Consider the following 17,058-nt stretch of genomic DNA (forward strand, 5'->3'; position numbering starts at 1 on the left):
TGATTCATCCTGAGGCAGAATTCCTCTCCAGCTGTGAGCCTGTGAAATCAGACAAGTTGTGTGCTTCCAAAATACAACGGTGGGACAAGCAGAAAATATATATTGCTGTTCCAAAGGGAGACGCTGGAAAGAAGAAAGGGGTGACAGGTCCCAAGCAAGTCCAAGATCCAGCAAGGCAAATTCCAATGGATCTTATGGCTTGCGAATAATCCGCGTTGGCTCGATGTCTCATTTTCTGGGCCTACTGTGGAGGCAACTTCACTCCCACATCTCAGTCCTCCCTGCCCTTCAACTTTGTGAGGTACCACCCTTGGGGGACTGGATTGGGAGAACTCTGGCCTCAGAAACAGAAGAGGCCCCCTACTTTTGGAAACCCAGGAGGAACCAGCCCTAGTCCCTGGGACCGTGGTGGGAGAAGCAATGTTACAACGTCTGAATCCCTTTCAGGGTTCCTTCTTCCCTTCCTTAAGGAATAGTGCACATTCACAGCTGAATAGTTTTATGGGCCGGTCTTGTCAAATCCAGCAAGTCTGGCGGCCTTCCTTCCTTCTGTCCTGCTGTCTCCCTTTGTTCAAAATGGCAGTGTCTTTGCTGGTGTAATCCTATTTTCTTTTTATTGAGCCAGGCTGTTGGTGTTATGTTCTGAACATGCATTCTTTCTTTCTTTTTTTTTTTTTTTTGCTATATAGACAGGCTGAGAATTTTCCAAACCTTTAAGTTCTTTTCTGCTTAACACTTCCTTCTTCACTTCCTCTTCATTTCTCTCTTCTCACATTTTGCTTTAAGCAGTCAAGAGGCTCCAAGTTGCTCCTTCAACACTCTGCTTAGAAATCTCCAAAGCTAAATATCCAGTTTCACTGCTTGCAAGTTCTACCCTCTGCAAACCAGTAGAATACACTTTATAACAAAGACTGTCTTTCCTCCAGTTTCCAATAACACGTCCCACATTTCCAGCTGAGACCTCACCAAAATTGCCCTTAATTGTCCATATCTCTGGCAAGCCGTTACCCAGTTCCGAAGCTGCCCCCATGTGCCTTGGCGTTTCTTACAACAGCACGCCGTTTCCTGGCACCACATCTATTTCAACCTCATCTAAACCTAATTACCTTTCAAAGAATCATCTCCAAATATATCAAATTAGGGGAGTAGGACTTCAACACATGAACTGGAGGTGGGGGTGGGGGTGGGGGTATCTGATTCAGTCCCGAGCAATAGAGAAAAGGAAGGGAAAGAAATACTTTTTCCTTTGGCTGCGACTTCCCTGCCTCAGCTCTAGTTGACTCACATTATCTGTGGATGAGGAAGAGCTTGGGAGATTCCTGTGTTCACCTGTCTCCGCTCCTAGTTCCACAAACACATGCTTTGTTAATTCTATCATGCTGTGGTCTTGAACAAATTCTCGAATAGTCCGGAAGCACGGTTTTCAGGTTTTCTTGCGGCTGAGTGAATAATGTCAAAGGCCGTGCAGATGATAAAATGTGGATAGAGCTACACCATAAAGGTTTCTGGCAAACCAATAGTGCATGCCCCAAGTAAGCCTATGCAAGTGGTGTCAGTTCATTTTAAATGTCAGAGGCCAAATCGAACATGCTAGACAAGAATTGGCCACACCTGGACTAGATGTTCTCTAAATTATCTTCAAGACTGAACTGTGTGAATTAGCTGTAGATACCAACTGTATTTCCTCCTACTCTTCCCATTCTCTGAGACTCAGTGAGGATCAGGAAGCCTGTCCCATCCTTCATCACTTAAAAATATTTATTTAAGATTCTCTGCAGTTGTGGTCAATGAGATTGGATCCTTTTTTCCCCATAGAATCTTCCTTGAGATAGTAAGACCATGATGAGGCAGGTCAGATTTAGGAAGATGGTAAGTCAAAAGCACCCACCATGGGGTGCTGGGTGGCTCAGTCGGTTAAGCGTCCGACTCTTGATTTTGGCCTAGGCCGTGATCACACAGTTCGTGAGTTCGAGTCCCACATTCCTGCTGCACTGACAGCAAGGAGCCTGCTTGGGATTCTCTCTCTCTGCCCCTCCCCCCCACACTCTCTGTCTCAAAAATAAATGAACATTTTTAAAAAAACACCCACTGAGATATTCAACTCTAATGAAGTCTTGACATTTAAAAAATCTGTTATTACAGTTAACTAGCTGGCTCGATGTCTTCTGGAATACTATCTTTTCTCATCCTCGTTTCTCAAGAAATGGTAATCACTTTTGCTATTGTCATTTTTTTCCTTTGTAGGAGAATCTTCATGTGGGGTAGAGAGGGAAATCATCTGAAGGTCATGCAGTATTCCAAACTGTCAGATATTATTGAAGATCAAAGGGCAAGATTATTGATGTCCAAATTGATTGGCTTTCTTGGCATCATGATTCCAGAGCCACTAAACTGATAAAATCAAAAGGGTATTTAATATTGCATATGAACATTTTATACAGAATCAGATGATGGCATGAAATGTAGGCTCATCGTCTCTTTAAAAGGTTGTAAGATTATTTCATAAGATTCAAATCATCTTTAGGGATTTTATCTGTAGCTAAGTCTGTTGTTTGGGTATTTATGCCACATACAAACCTAAAACCTGGAGTAATTTGGTTTCAAATGAGTGGTGTGGTGGTGGAGGGTGTGTGAGGGTGACTGGATCCAACAAGAAATTCTCCTGTTGGCATCTCGACTGTGACCTCCTGGGGGCAGGAGTGTGCTTCTCACTCCTTTGGTTCCTTTGGATTTGGTGATAATTTAGGGATGGCCCTACTGTTTTTTGTTTTCATTTTTGTTTTTTGTTGTTGTTGGTGGTGTTTTTTTTCTGGGTTATAGCAGAACCCAACAGGAAGGATACACTTAAGCAAAGGGGATCCAGATCTTAGGCTCTGAATCATATTCCTTCACCAGGGACTTGCTGGACCTCAGCTCCATGTGTCCCTGGGGAGTTCTTATGAGGACTGGGTGACCATTATTGTTATATTTGCTACTTCCTCTCTTCACTGCTCCCCTCTGGCACACCAGCCCCTCATTCTGTGGCTTGCCAGCTATCACAAGGCCCTTAGCCTCTGGCTGTGGCTGTGAATCCCCTGTGGCTTTGTGAAGTCCCTGACTACCAGGGGTTTACTACTTTTGATTCTGATGATTACCTCCTGAAGGGAGAAAAGGCTCATTTTCCCTTTAGTGTTTATCATTTCTTAGGCCACAGTACAGACAGGCATTGCTTACTGAGTTCTATTCACTGGCCTTAACGGAGTATTATTTCATTTTATCTGAACTTTGGCACAATTTCCCTTCACTGAATTTGGGAGAAAAATAAAGGGGTTTTGTATAGTACCATACACAAATCATTCCCCCCAACCAGGGTCCGTACACTGGTCTTTGATGGAGTGAAGAACCCCTCGATCTTTCCTCCCTCAAGTTGATTTATGGTGCTATCCAGCACCCCATCCCCCTTTCCCTCTTCCCTTTCCTTCCTTGCTTCCTTCCTCCCTTCTCTCCTTCCTTCTTGATTGCTAATGGATGTGTGGAGGCCAGACCTTGAGGAAAAGATTGAGAACTGGCTCCTGGTTCTGGGGAAAGATGAGGTGAGCAAAGACCAGGAAGCTGCGAGAAGCGTTTGCAGACATTTACTTCTCCAGGCTGCCTCTGGAGAGTGAGCGGCTCACTAATCTCCCCAAGGCGGGGCCACTAAGCATTTGGCTGCATCCCTTGCTGCCCCAGAGACAGGGGCTTGGACTTAGTGTTCAGACTGCCAGACACGGTACTTTAGGAGCATCAACTTGAGGGGAGAGGCATCAGTAAGAGAGGGGGCTGGGGTAAGAACTGTTTTGACGATGACTATTTTTTTCAACTGCAAATAACCCAGAATGGGATCTGTAATATAAGATGAAGAACTAAGGACAAAATGTAAGCCCCGTTTAATTTACCTGTTTGTCTTTGTGGGTTTACGTTAACCCTTATTATTGAGTCCCCGTAGTACTATTTTCTAATTAAAACATATATGTCTAAAGAGTTTTCAGAATAACAAAGCATTTATAATACTCTAATGAAGGGCATTCTTTTCATCTTTATTTACTTAGCAGCATAATCAAGACCAACTTAGAAAGGTTAGCTGTGGTCAGAAGAAATTTATGAAGAGTGGCTATTAAGACAGAGAGCACATGTATGCAGACTGTGTTTAATAATGGTAAGTAGGACGTGTTTATTAAAATGATGCAGGGATTTTATCCCTTCATTCTTGATGTCTCTTAGTACCTGACATTATACTGCTACGGTTTCCATGGAAACAGCACACACTCTTCCTTTCAGCTGTCCTGAAGTTCAAGCCCTGCTGTTGCAATAGAAATTCTCAGGAACACCTCCACTTTTATTAAAAACAAAAATACCAAGTCTATGCAAAAAGTAAAAGCAAAAAAAAAAAAAAAAAAAGAGGGCAAAAAAAAAATCCATCGACTGTATTGCAGAGAAGAAACGAGGATGTGCAATATTTTCATTAAGAGGGAATCAAGAAACAATTTACTATGCTGGAGGTTGAGAGCATCTGTCATTTCCTTCCCCTAAATTACCTTAGAATTGATCCTCTGGAGCCTGCCTTAACATCTGCACCTTTCATTTCTAATTCAATATATTCTATTTTTAGTTTTCTGGAAATATCTCTTTTACTGATTTAAGAAGTCGTTTCTCTGTGACTCCCCCCAAAAATGTTGATTTCTGTCTATAAGTTGTGACTTTAATAAAGAGAGTTTACATTTAGGATACGATTGTTGGAATAAGACATTTCACATATGTTCGCCATGAGGTGGGTCTCCTGTCCATAGTAGCCTTTTGTTTGGTATATTAGCTAAGATGCTTTGGGTTGCAAGTAACAAAACACTTAACGTCAATTGTTCTGTATAGGAAAGTGGATTTGTTGGCTTGCATTACCAAAGCGTCCAGAGGCATGATTTGATCTAGGCTCTGGGTCTGGTCCTCCGAGTGCCAATACAGTCCTCAGGCTGGCTGCTTCACTGTGACAAAATGCCTGACGCAGTTACGCAGATTACACCAGCCTGCCATACAAGAGCCAGAAAATGAGGACATCCTTTTTAGGATCACCTATGAAATAGCTTCTTTAGATCTGTAATTCTGATGGTGTCAAAGGCACGCCCTTGAGTCAATAACTGGGTAGGACAGAGGGTTATGTTGACTGTCCTTGGGCAAGAGACACGTGTTCCATTGCTGGGTCATAAGGGCTGCATGGCAGAGGTATGGATATCAATGTAAAACTTGTGGAGATTACTGAGAGAAGAATGGATAGAGGCTGGAGAAACAGACGCTTTCCACATTTTGGAAGAGAGATGTTGCTTAGATGCAATCTCACCTTCTTTCCTATCCCTGATTTAACCTTCCCTGTTTATTCTGATTTAATATTGCAGCCTGCCCTCCCAATCACATTATCTTGTATCACTCTACGTTCTGTTTTCTTGCACAGTACTTAAGACTTTTACCATACTATAAAATTAATGTTTATGGTGCTTACTGTTACCATGTTTGTTGGTTATTCTGTTCAATGGTGCATTCGAAGCACTTAGTGAATGTCTGGCTTTATAGATATTTGTTGAATAAATGAATGAACTGGATAAATGAATAATTGAATCTGGCAGATACTTTCTGGCCATTTATTAAGCCAATCTGATTGTTCAGATTTTTGACAATTAGAGATAGTGTCCAAAACCCTATTTCTAAGAGATCATTCCCCAGAGATTTTTGTTGCTGCATGTTGTTGGTTGTTGTGCTTCTGTAAGCAGGTGGCAGAAACACCAGCCTGTCTTGGACATTCTGAGAGAGATTTGTTTCAAAAACCCCTTGACTTGGTTGGGAATCAGAATGGTGGGATATATGAAAGGCTTGGTTCTATTGTAAGGACTGTATCTCTCTGCTTTATGCAGCCAAGTTCATTCTGGGCTTGAAGGAATTAACTGTGCCTTAGAGGAGTTGTCACCTGGCCGCTTAAGGTGCCAGTGGAGAGGATCTGGTAGCACTTGCCTACAAGCCTCTTTGGACAATTTGAAGTTTTTCTGAGAGAGAGAGAGAGAGAGAGAGAGAGAGAGAGAGAGAGAGAAAGCATGAGCCTGTGAGAGCAGGGGGGGACAGAGAGAGAGGGAGAGGCAGAATCTCAAGCAGGCTCCACGCCCAGCACAGAGCCCAATGCGGGGCTTGATCCCATGACCCTGGGATCGTGACATGGGCCAAAACCAAGACTGAGCCACCCAGGTGCCCCTGGACAATTTGAAGTTTAATGTCAACCTGAAAGCAAGATGTTGTCCTCATTTGAGGGTAAAACCCATCTCTTTCTCTACAGTGGCTATTCAGCCCGCGTTCATGTGACTCACGAGTGACCTAAGCAGTTTCTTCACAAAGCACACATGGAGAGCACAGACACAGAGGCAAGTTGAGGGAGAGCCCTGGCAGGTAAATTTTCTGCGCTCAGTGACCTGGGAACAGGAATGAAAAATCCTACTGCTCTTTTGGGAGAAAGGCTAAAATTCACAGGTGGCAATCCTTGCTCAGGACATTTTGATTGCTGAGGGCACGTTCTAACTTTCGGTTCAGCTCTGTCTATTGGCCTGTCAAGCATACCTCAGGTGTCATACAATGGGTTCCACTTCAGTACAGTGACCCCATTCTCTACCACTGGGGTGTGAGAGTACAGGATTTAGGATACCACTCACTGGAGACTATGTCCCCAGCTCCAGACATAACTTCATCTAATTATTCCAAACGAATGCCTGTTCTGTGGGCTCTCTTGCCTTACACATCAAGTCCCAGTGACTTCCAGAGATGGTAACCACACGAATCAATATTGCCATTGTGTTAGATGTAGCACTCCCTGCCAGAAATCCGTCTCACTGTGATGATTACATAAAAGGTTCTTTGGGGCGCCTGGGTGGCGCAGTCGGTTAAGCGTCCGACTTCAGCCAGGTCACGATCTCGCGCTCCGTGAGTTCGAGCCCCGCGTCGGGCTCTGGGCTGATGGCTAAGAGCCTGGAGCCTGTTTCCGATTCTGTGTCTCCCTCTCTCTCTGCCCCTCCCCCGTTCATGCTCTGTCTCTCTCTGTCCCAAAAAATAAATAAACGTTGAAAAAAAAAAAATTAAAAAAAAAAAAAAAAAAAGGTTCTTAGATGGTTTTCTCACCACAATCCTTGACTCTAGGGTTAGATAAAGTTACCTGAAAAGGTCACCTTATTCAGGTGACTATATGCAAGAATCATCTGAGGCCAGTGTAGTATGAAACATGTTTAATGCCCTATACAGCATGGGCACCAGGCAATCCAAATGGAGGCTGGCCAATGAGCCGAATGTATCAGCCCTGCCAAAGAACTACCTACGTGAGCGGTGATCTCAGCCTCCAGTTCCCCTCACGATCTTTAGATTAAATGATCATTTTTCAGAGTTTTTGTGTGTCATCTCATCTATTTCAACAGGTTACCTCCCTTTTTTCTAAGGGAGGTAAGTGACATGCTTAAGGTCAGAGGTAATCCAAATAAATTCTGGAACCCCATGTGCTCCAATCTGGATATGTTGTCTCAGGCATAGAAACACAACCTAGAAAACCAAAAGTAACCGTACATCTTTCAAACCTTTTATCAGTTCTTCCAGGAAATGACAAAGAGGAACGCGTGTTCTTAATAAACAGCTAAAGTTATCATCTTTTCTCTCCACTGCTTCCTTCCTTAGCACATTTCACATAGACTGCAGCTGCTCCTTTACCAGCCTCTCTATTTTCCTCCTGTCACTCTCTCTGAAGGTCTTCCACATGTGTGGGCTCAACGATCCCCCTTCCACTGCTTAAGGGAGCGCAGTGAGGTCTTACCCAGCAGCCATCTTGGCCATGCTGCGGGAGGAGCCGGGGAACCGGAAGCCATATTCCCCGTGTCCCCAGCAACCTAGACCTTCTTATTTGTTAGGGAGAGAAGCACCCAGAGCCCACCGAGAAATGCGGTTCCTGCGGTCTGACAGATCTTGTGACAAATCATTTTTGGAAATTTCTGTAGAACAAAATTCTGAACCTCTTTGCATGTATACCTGCAAAAGCTAGAGTCCAGACCAAACCCTAGAGTTTCTGGGGTCTGTGCAAATGGAGAGAGAATATGTCTCATTTACTGCCGGCACATAGTTAGGACACAGTAAATATGTATTAAACCCAGGGTAAATTGAGAAATAATTTAGGAAGAAAATGACATTAGGAGGGACCAGGTATTGGATAGTTTTTGACTGTCTGCCTGCCAGCCTGCCTGCCTTTTTTTTTTGTCCCTACCAGAATGATTTGAATTGACCATCTACATTGAAAAACTTCATTGATTGATGGTTTCATTCTTCCATTCGCTTTGTGCAGACCCTTTGTAATTTACTTTTATGTTCGGCCTCTGTTTTCTCTTCCTGTCACTTTGCCCCTCTCTTTTTCACTGCTTGCCTGAGAGTAATTTTCCATCATATTGTTATAGCCAGAGGTCTCTGACAGGGTGGCAGTAAAATGACCCAGCTAAGTGACACAGATTTTAATGACGTAATGCCATAATAATTTCTAACAGAAACATAAGTAGAGACAGGGGTGATGTTTTAAAAGACATAAAAATGGGAAGTGGACCATGGACAAGTTGTGCCTGAGACAGAACCGTGGCAGAAATGGGAGTGAGACAGCTGTGCACAAAGTTGGTAGAGGCAGGCCCATAAAACAGATGCTGTTAGTAAAGGGGGAAAAGTCACAGAAGAGAAAAATATAGCATTTTGAAAGTATTCGAGAAAGAAAAAAAAGATGACAAAAAGAAAATGTGGACTGGCTTCTTAACAGAGAAAAAGAGAAAATAGGAAATTACAGAAAAAGGACAGAAGGCTTGGCCTGTCTTATGAGCCAGCCAGGCTTGGTGACAAAGGTAACATCCAGAAGAATACTTAAGGTAATAATAGTCAATGAGGAAAGAGCACGGAGAAGCAATGCGCCTCAGAATGCCCAGGGTAGGAAAATCGCTGCAGACCACAAAAGGAGAGAACAGAGGAGTGCAGGCCAGCTGGCAATTATTTCTGAAACCTCGTGGAGGATTATTAGGTTCCTAGGAATTTGAAAAGGGAAAGATACCAAATTGTTATTTTGACAGTGTGATGAAAATGTGTTAAAGTAGGTCACAGAGAATCTGTGGAATTGGTGGGCTTCCTTGGCACCAAGGTAAACTCTTGGTAAAATGAAAAAAGTGGCTAAAAGATAAATGCATAGCTAACTTGCCCACGGGCTCACGTGTGGGTCTCTAAGGGCCGTGGGTCAGACGTCCGCCTCTTTCCATCCCCGCCCCCATTGCGTGAAAGCTCACTGTTTGTTCCTCTGAAGCTGGCTACGAATCCACCTGTGGTAGACCTAAGCGCCTCTCACCGGGGGTTCTGGTTCTCTTCCCTTCTGCGCATGCACGGAAGGACCATACCTCCTCACCCCAGGGCAGATGGGCATGAACTTGTCTGGATGGACGCATTCAAGGGTAAGTTGTGTTTCTCCATATTCTTTCTTCCCCTGTGTTTTAAAATACAGTGTATTAACAGAACATTTGAGGTATACTAAGGCCAACAGATAGGGAAGTGATCACCACTGTAAAGACAATTTACTTACTCCTGGTTCTCCTGAGAAGGAGGCACATGTGCCTTGCAGGTTCACACAGGGGGCCCCAGGGTGTGCCACAAAGCAGAGGAAGATGAAGGAGCTATGGACCAGGGCTTTTATTGTGGTTCCTGCAAGAAGGAATGAGCAAGGTAGGGTAGGCAGGCCTGGAATTGGCCAGTTTGAATTATTTCAGCAGATCCCAGGGCATAGAAGCTGTCCCTAGTTTTCTGCTCCCTGGACCTGGAGTGATTAGGGCAAGGGGATAGTGGTCCTGGGTGTGAGTGCCTGATAGAAGAGGTGGTTGTGGTGGTGTTTGGTTGGTTTTTATTTATTTTTTTTATTTGAGAGAGAGAGAGATTGGGGGAGGGGCAGAGGATGAGAGAGAAGCCTCTCCCGGTGGAGAGGCCAATGCAGGGCTTGATCTCACCACCCTGGGATCATGACCTGAGCCGAAATCAAGAGTCAGATGGCTTAACTGACTGAGCTACCCAGGTGCCCTGTTTGGTTGATTTTTAATTGAGAGTGCACCCTAGGGAGAAGGACTCTTCCAGAGGGGTAGGAGGGTGATAAGAGAGGCAGGCGGCCAAAGCCAGGTGACTCAGGCATATTGCTGGGTTGCCCAGAACAAGGCATGTCCAGCATATGCATGTAGGGCAGGTGTTAAAACATCAAGCCGACAGAAGCTAGAAGCATGGTTACTATGTCCTGCCTCAGTGACCATGGTTGCATGTTCCTAAATAATCAAAGCAGCTTGGAGCACTGCCGCTAGGAGCTTATACCCGTTGCATGATTTTGCGTGAGAAATAAACTTTTGTAGTTATGAAGCCACTGAGATTTGAGAGTTATTTATACCACAGCATAACCTAAATTATCCAGACTAATCACTGCCACGCCACTTGCAGTGGGAATGAAGTGAGGTAATCCAAGTAAAATACTTCCTGACACATGATACAGTCTCAACAGTGTTAGCTATTATTATCATCCTTTGCTAATATTCTTCTGCTGCTTAGTCTGCTCTCTTACTTTTTCCCTGGCACTGGATAAATTAGTATTTATCTCAAATAAGATCAGTTGGCTTGTTGTAATATGTAGCTATAAGCTATACATTCCTGTTCATATTTATCCTCAGAACAAAGGGTAAGGTAGTTATTCATAGAATAATGAATAATAATAACTGCAATAATGTTATTGTTGTTATTTTTACATTTTAAAGATGAGGAAACTGAAGATCAGAGAAGGCATATAACTTGTCCAAGGCCACACAGCTCGTAAGTGGCTGAGATAGGATTTGCTCCTGTCTGTCAGATTCTAATACCTAGCCCTGACCACAGTATTATGCCACCTCACATGTCCAGGATACCTTACAGATTGGAGAGATTCGATGTAGTGAGATATTTAGCTGAAAACTCTGCAAAAGTATAGAATCTTCTTGGCACAGAAGCAGCCTCCCAGCGGCACCAGGGTGGCTTAGTCAGTTAAACTTCCAACTCTTAGTTTCGGCTCAAGTCATGATCTCAGATTTTGTGAGTTCAAGCCCTGAGTCAGGCTCTGCACTGACAGTGTGGAGCTTGCTTGGGATTCTTTCTCTCCCTCACTCTCTGCCCCTCCCCAGCTCATGCTGTCTCTGTCTTTCACAGAATAAATAAATAAACTTAGGGGCGCCTGGGTGGCGCAGTCGGTTAAGCGTCCGACTTCAGCCAGGTCACGATCTCGCGGTCCGTGAGTTCGAGCCCCGCGTCGGGCTCTGGGCTGATGGCTCGGAGCCTGGAGCCTGTTTCCGATTCTGTGTCTCCCTCTCTCTCTGCCCCTCCCCCGTTCATGCTCTGTCTCTCTCTGTCCCAAAAAAAATAAATAAACGTTGAAAAAAAAAATTAAAAAAAAAAAAATAAACTTAAAAAAAAATTAAGAAACAACTTTCCATCAGCTTCACTGCCCAATTTGCATTTAAAGGTCCTCCCTAAGCAGCCTACTCTCTAGTCCCTAACGTTGGGAGAAATCGAATGTTGATCCTGAGGCTGGGACCAGATTGTAAAGTTATCCTGCCCAACACACTGCCTTGTTTCAATATGGCTGCTTCAACCTCTTTTACATTCTGCATTCTCTCTCCCACCCGCCTTCGGTCCTTCCCCTGCATACTGCTGATTGACTACTTCCTTCTGCCATTCCCACCTCTGCGACAGAGGAGGGAAGGTCAGCAACCACTTGCTCAATCTCCCTGACAGCTAGGTGGCCACAGGAAACGGCACTGGCCCATGGGACATGAATGGGGTCTTCTAGGAAAGTTATTTCACTTCCTGATGAAAGAGACGAGAGTAAGAGGAGACGTTTCTGATCCCGCCATTTTTCCCTTGTCCCTGCACTGAAAACAGATGTGATACTTGAAGCCACAGAAGTTATCTTACTACTATGAGGCAAGAAGCATAAGGATAAAAAGCCAAGGCTTGTCAGTGACACACTGAACCAGTCACAAGAGCCTGAGTTCTGATGTTATCAATGAGCAGCTACATTAAAAACAGCAACCACCAGCCCCCTGCCTCTAGTTATGTAAGAAGAACAAACCTCTTTTTGTTAAAGCTACTGTTGGTCAGGTTTTTTCTGTTATTGGCAGCTAAATGTGTTCCTAAATTATATACCATGCCATCATAAATCTTCACATACATCATAAAATACCATACTTGGAATTTATCCTAATTTGTGTATCTAGTTCTCAATTTTGGAGAATTTAGATTACACCATTTTAACTACTTTAAATAATCCCATGTTGAACATCTTTGTATATAAAGCCTTTTCCATATTTATGGTTACTTTCTTTACTCAGGATAGAACTTCCTGGAGTAACTTCAGACTCTTGACACATATTAACAAAAATCTTTACAAAAAAGTGCACCAAATCTCAACATTTTGCCTCTTGTAAGATACCATATTATATGGATTCTATATTTGTTACACAAATTTAAAAAGTGGACAATCTAAGCAAATCAGAATGAAACTCTACATTCTAAATTGTGTGCATTTTCCTCCTAGGGGGAAAAAAAACTGCCTTCATGTGTGTTTCAACTTGTTTAAAAAGTATAAAACAATCTTTCTATAAAATAAAGCATTAATATTATGTAATGGTTGTCTATGAATGGGTTTTTCTTATATTTACCAAGGTGGATGCCCTGGTGAGGCGTTGCAGATGCATTAATTTGGGTAAAAGACTAGACTGAAATCTCACAGGTTTTGTATGGGCTCAAAGGTTGGCATGCTATTTGAAGCATGCAGGTAGGGAGCAGGCGAAATGGGTAGGGTTGGGAGACATTGGCCTGGTGCGTGTACCTTCCAGACTTCCTCTCATGTATTATCTCACTGTAGTGTTTAAATGATCTCATTACTGATTCCATTTTACACATAAAGAAATGGTAGCCTGGCAATTTAAATCCCTTGCCAAGCTCACAGAAATGGTAGCATTGCTGGGATTGAGCATAGGTCTGTCTGATTCTCATGTTTCTGTACTTCCTATGCCTCCTCATCTATAAAAATGGGGGAAAACAGTGGATGGAGAGGCTAACATGACTTTCCTCACACAGAGATGGTCTAGAACCCAGTATGCCATGCACTTTACATTCTAAGCTTTGACCTCTCAAGGGAAGTGGTGAAAACATAGGGAATGAGATTTAGCAAAGGCACAGCCATTACTGGTGTTGTGATTTTCCAAGTGACATTGATGCTGTTGGATTGTAGTGGTTAAGCCACATGTCTCTTACACAGTTTGGGGGATAAAGTTAACCTGATGAAATACCATTTATGATGATGAAGGATTTTCTCAAGGAAGAGATATCTGAGGGAGACAGTACTGTGAGGCTGAGTGGTTAAAATTGCTGTCTCAAGTTTAACAGATCTGGATTCAAGTCCTAGCTTCATCCTGTGTTAGCCATAGGACCCTGGACAAGTTATTTAAATCTCTCCGTGTCTCAATTTTTACAGCTTAAAAATTGGCATAAATAATGGCATAACATAGAAAGTTTTTGTGAGGATTAAATGAGACAAGAAAGTGAAACAGTGGTCTGTACATACTAAGTGCTCACTAAATCAGACAAGTCCTGGATTGTAATGATTCTATAACTGGAATCCATTCCCCTCTTTATTTTCTTATCAAGCTTTATCTCTATGCTGAAAGTGTATTTAACTTCCCTGGTCACTGTCTGGCTGAATGCCTTGAATCTAGTTTCTGTTTGGCAGACTGAATGAAACTTAAGATGCTCTGATTCCAAATGTTCTATTTGGAGAAGGGTGTTTCACACAGAAGTTTTAAAGTAGATCAGTATGGTTGACTTATAGCTTGCCAGCCTCCCTTGCAGTAGGTTGGGGTCATTTCTACCTTAAAGATACAATGCAAGGGGCACCCAGGTGGCTCAGTTGGTTAAGGAACTTCGGCTCAGGTCATGATTTTGTGGTTCATGAGTTCAAGCCCCGCGTCAGGCTCAGTGCCTGGAGTCTCTTCAGATTTCTGCGTGTGTCTCTCTCTCTGCCCCTGCCCTGCTTGCACTCTCTCTCTCTCTCTCTCTCTCTCTCTGTCTCTTAAAAATAAACATTTAAAACAAAAGGATACAATGCAAGATTTCAGCAGAGACTTGTGGCTCATTACTCTTTCTTCAGACTCAATTCAAATATCTTTGGTGGTTTCTAATTGCCTAAAACCACTTAAGGTTCTTCTTTGTACATCCAGTCACCAAATATTTATGTGGTTACTTCTGGCAAATGAACTGTGTGTAGAAATGACATGTGTGCTTCTGGGTCAGAACAGCTAGAAGCTAGCTAGGTGCCTCTCCCCTTGTTGAGATGAAGCCACATGTTCCAGATGGTGTAGCTGCAAGATGCACAAGACCTGTCCGGGCCACAATGGGCTTTATGTGAGCAAAATATAAATATTCATTGAGTTAAGTCATCGAGACTTTGGGATTTATTTGTTACTAAATGAAGATTAGGTAAGTGGTTCTCAAAGCGTGGTTCAGGAACCCCTAGGTATCTCTAAGTCCCTTTCAGAGGGTTTGGCAAGTGAAAACAATTTTCATAATAATGTTGAGGTATCATTTGCCTTTTTCACACTCACACTTTCCTGACCGTCAAGCAGAGCTTTCCACATGCTATATAATGTGTGATGATGTCATTGCTCTGATGTCTAATGGAATGTGTCTTTGTGTATTCCTGTGTTAAAAAATGTTTCTCTTTTCATTTCTAATATGCCAAATATTGATAGTTGTAACCCTCATAAACCAAAGCTCTTTGGGAGTCCTTAACAATCTTTAAGAATGTAAAGGGGTCTTGAGACCAAAGAGTCTGAGAACCACTGGATTAGTCTACCTTGCATAATACAGAAATCATATGGGCAGTTTGAAGTGGGATGTGGTGATCCCAACCTATTTTGTTCTTAAATTTTTTTTAATGTTTATTATTTATTTTTGAAGGAGAGAGAAAGACAGAGCATGAGCAGGGAAGGAGCAGACAGAGAGGGAGACATAGAATTCGAAGCAGGCTCCAGGTTCTAAGCTGTCAGCACAGAGCCCGATGCAGGGCTCAAACTCAAAAACTGTGAGATCATGACCTGAGCCGAAGTCGGACGCTTAATAGACTGAACCACCCAGGTGCCCCATCTTTTGTTCTTATATTTAATTTTCAAAGCTTTCTTTATGAAGGAAATACACAATCAAAAAAAGCTAATGTACTTTTAACTCAATCAAATACTTGATAAAATAGTTGTTTCTTTTCCAGTGGACTGAAAGAGATTGGGAGTTGATTGGATAGTCAGAGATGGGTGCAGAATTTAAACTCCTGGATCATAGAAAAATTAATGAAATAGCAGAAAGAATCGTATAGCGGGCACATTTTGTTGATGAACATGTTAGTCAAATGTTGGTTGATAATTTCTGCCTACAACGTTAGCAAGAATTTTGGTGAATGGACTATGAAAAGATGGGCAGGTAAGTTTAAAAGACTGGCTGTACTGTAATTAATTGTTAAATCAAAGGAACTAGGAATTTATAAAAACCTACTATCTGCTAGATCTTTTATATACATTAATAATAATGATTAATCCTTATAACCCATGAGAAAAGATTTTGATTATAACCTCCACTTTATAGATGAAATCAACACTGTTAGAATCAGAAATTTAACTTTGGTATATTTTTTACTCCAATCCTTACTTTTTCCATAATTCCAAGCTGGCTTGATAACATTATCAAGTCGGAGATAAACAGAGATGCATTTATGATGGGATAGGGGAAGAAGTCATGGCTTTTTTCTGATATTTTGTTTTTGGATAGTTGCCCCTGAAATGCAATTTCTACCCCAAAGATGCAATGCAAGATTTTGGCAAAGACTTGTTTCTCATTTCTCTCTCTTCGGACTCAGTTCAGACATCTACAGTGGTTTCTCATTGCCTGAAACCACTTAAGGTTCTTCTTTGTACATTCAGTCACCCAATGTTTATTGAGTTCCTATTATGTAGAGACACTATCCGGGATGCTGGAGATACAGCAGTGAACAAAACCCACACACCCCTCTGCCCCCTGGGAGCTTCCATCAAAGAGGGAGGTGGAGAATAAACAAGGTAAATACATAAAATACCTATGATTGACAGTGATAAGTGCAAAAAAGAAAAATAAATAAAAAAGGGTGCCATTCTTGACAAGGTGGCTGGAGTAGGTGACCTGTGGCAAGGTGGCCTGTAAGCAAAAGGCGTGAGGACGTGAGGGCTCTGTGGATGTCCAGAGGAAGAGTTTCCAAGGCAGACTGAATGATCAGACAAAGGCCGTGAGGTGGGAATTGTAAGAGCAGCAAAGAGGCTATGTCGGCTGAGGTTGAGGGAATGAAAACTTGCACAGACTTTGGAAGAGTTTGGGGCTCTCCTGTGAGCAAGAGAAGGGCATTTTCAGTCTTGTGAGTTGAAGCAAGACATGGTCTGCCTTGCATTTAAATGGAATCACTGTGGTGCCTGCACTTAGAATCCTGTGGGTACAGGAGGGGAAGGTCTAGGTCTGTTAGGAGGATGTTGAAATCCAGGTGAGTGAGGATGTGGCTCAGTCTAGAGTGTGGCAGAGAAGGGGAGGAGGAGTGGTCAAACTCTGGTTGCATTTTGAAAGTAGAGTCAACAGGATTTTCTAATAATTGTTTGTGGTTGTGAGCAAAGGAGGAGTTGAGGTGATGACCCCAAGATTTTTGGCCTGAGAATCTGGAAGGCAATCAACCAGAAGGGGAGAGTTGGAGGAAGAGTAGACCTGGAAAAGAACACCAGGCAGTTTTAGGACTCATAATATTCTGATGTTTGTTAGACTTTTTGGTAGAGATGGTCTACGGGCAACTGAATGTCCCAGTCTGGACACTTCAGGACATGCACTGAAGACAGAAACTAGGGAGTCATCAGAATAAGGGTGGTGCTCTCAGACCTCAGCCGTAGCAGTCTC

The 17,058-nt window shown here is 42.8% G+C and overlaps 1 protein-coding gene across 2 annotated transcripts in view; it reads left to right on the forward strand.

The window, feature by feature from the left end:
• LOC147578187 (uncharacterized) overlaps positions 1-17,058 on the forward strand; it is a 79,869-nt gene that overhangs the window by 37,170 nt on the left and 25,641 nt on the right. The window contains exons 4-9 of one of the 2 annotated variants that reach the window (XR_015254890.1): positions 4,068-4,174; positions 6,329-6,438; positions 9,433-9,494; positions 15,061-15,237; positions 15,365-15,573; positions 16,104-16,205. The gene's annotated coding sequence lies outside the window, so the exon portion shown is untranslated. The remainder of the gene's footprint in view (positions 1-4,067; positions 4,175-6,328; positions 6,439-9,432; positions 9,495-15,060; positions 15,238-15,364; positions 15,574-16,103; positions 16,206-17,058) is intronic. The other variant, XR_015254891.1, reaches the window with a different exon arrangement.

The sequence above is a fragment of the Puma concolor genome, chromosome C1, assembly GCF_028749965.1.
Source record: "Puma concolor isolate L17-30 chromosome C1, mPumCon1.1.hap2, whole genome shotgun sequence".
In the NCBI taxonomy this organism is placed as follows: Eukaryota; Metazoa; Chordata; class Mammalia; order Carnivora; family Felidae; genus Puma; species Puma concolor.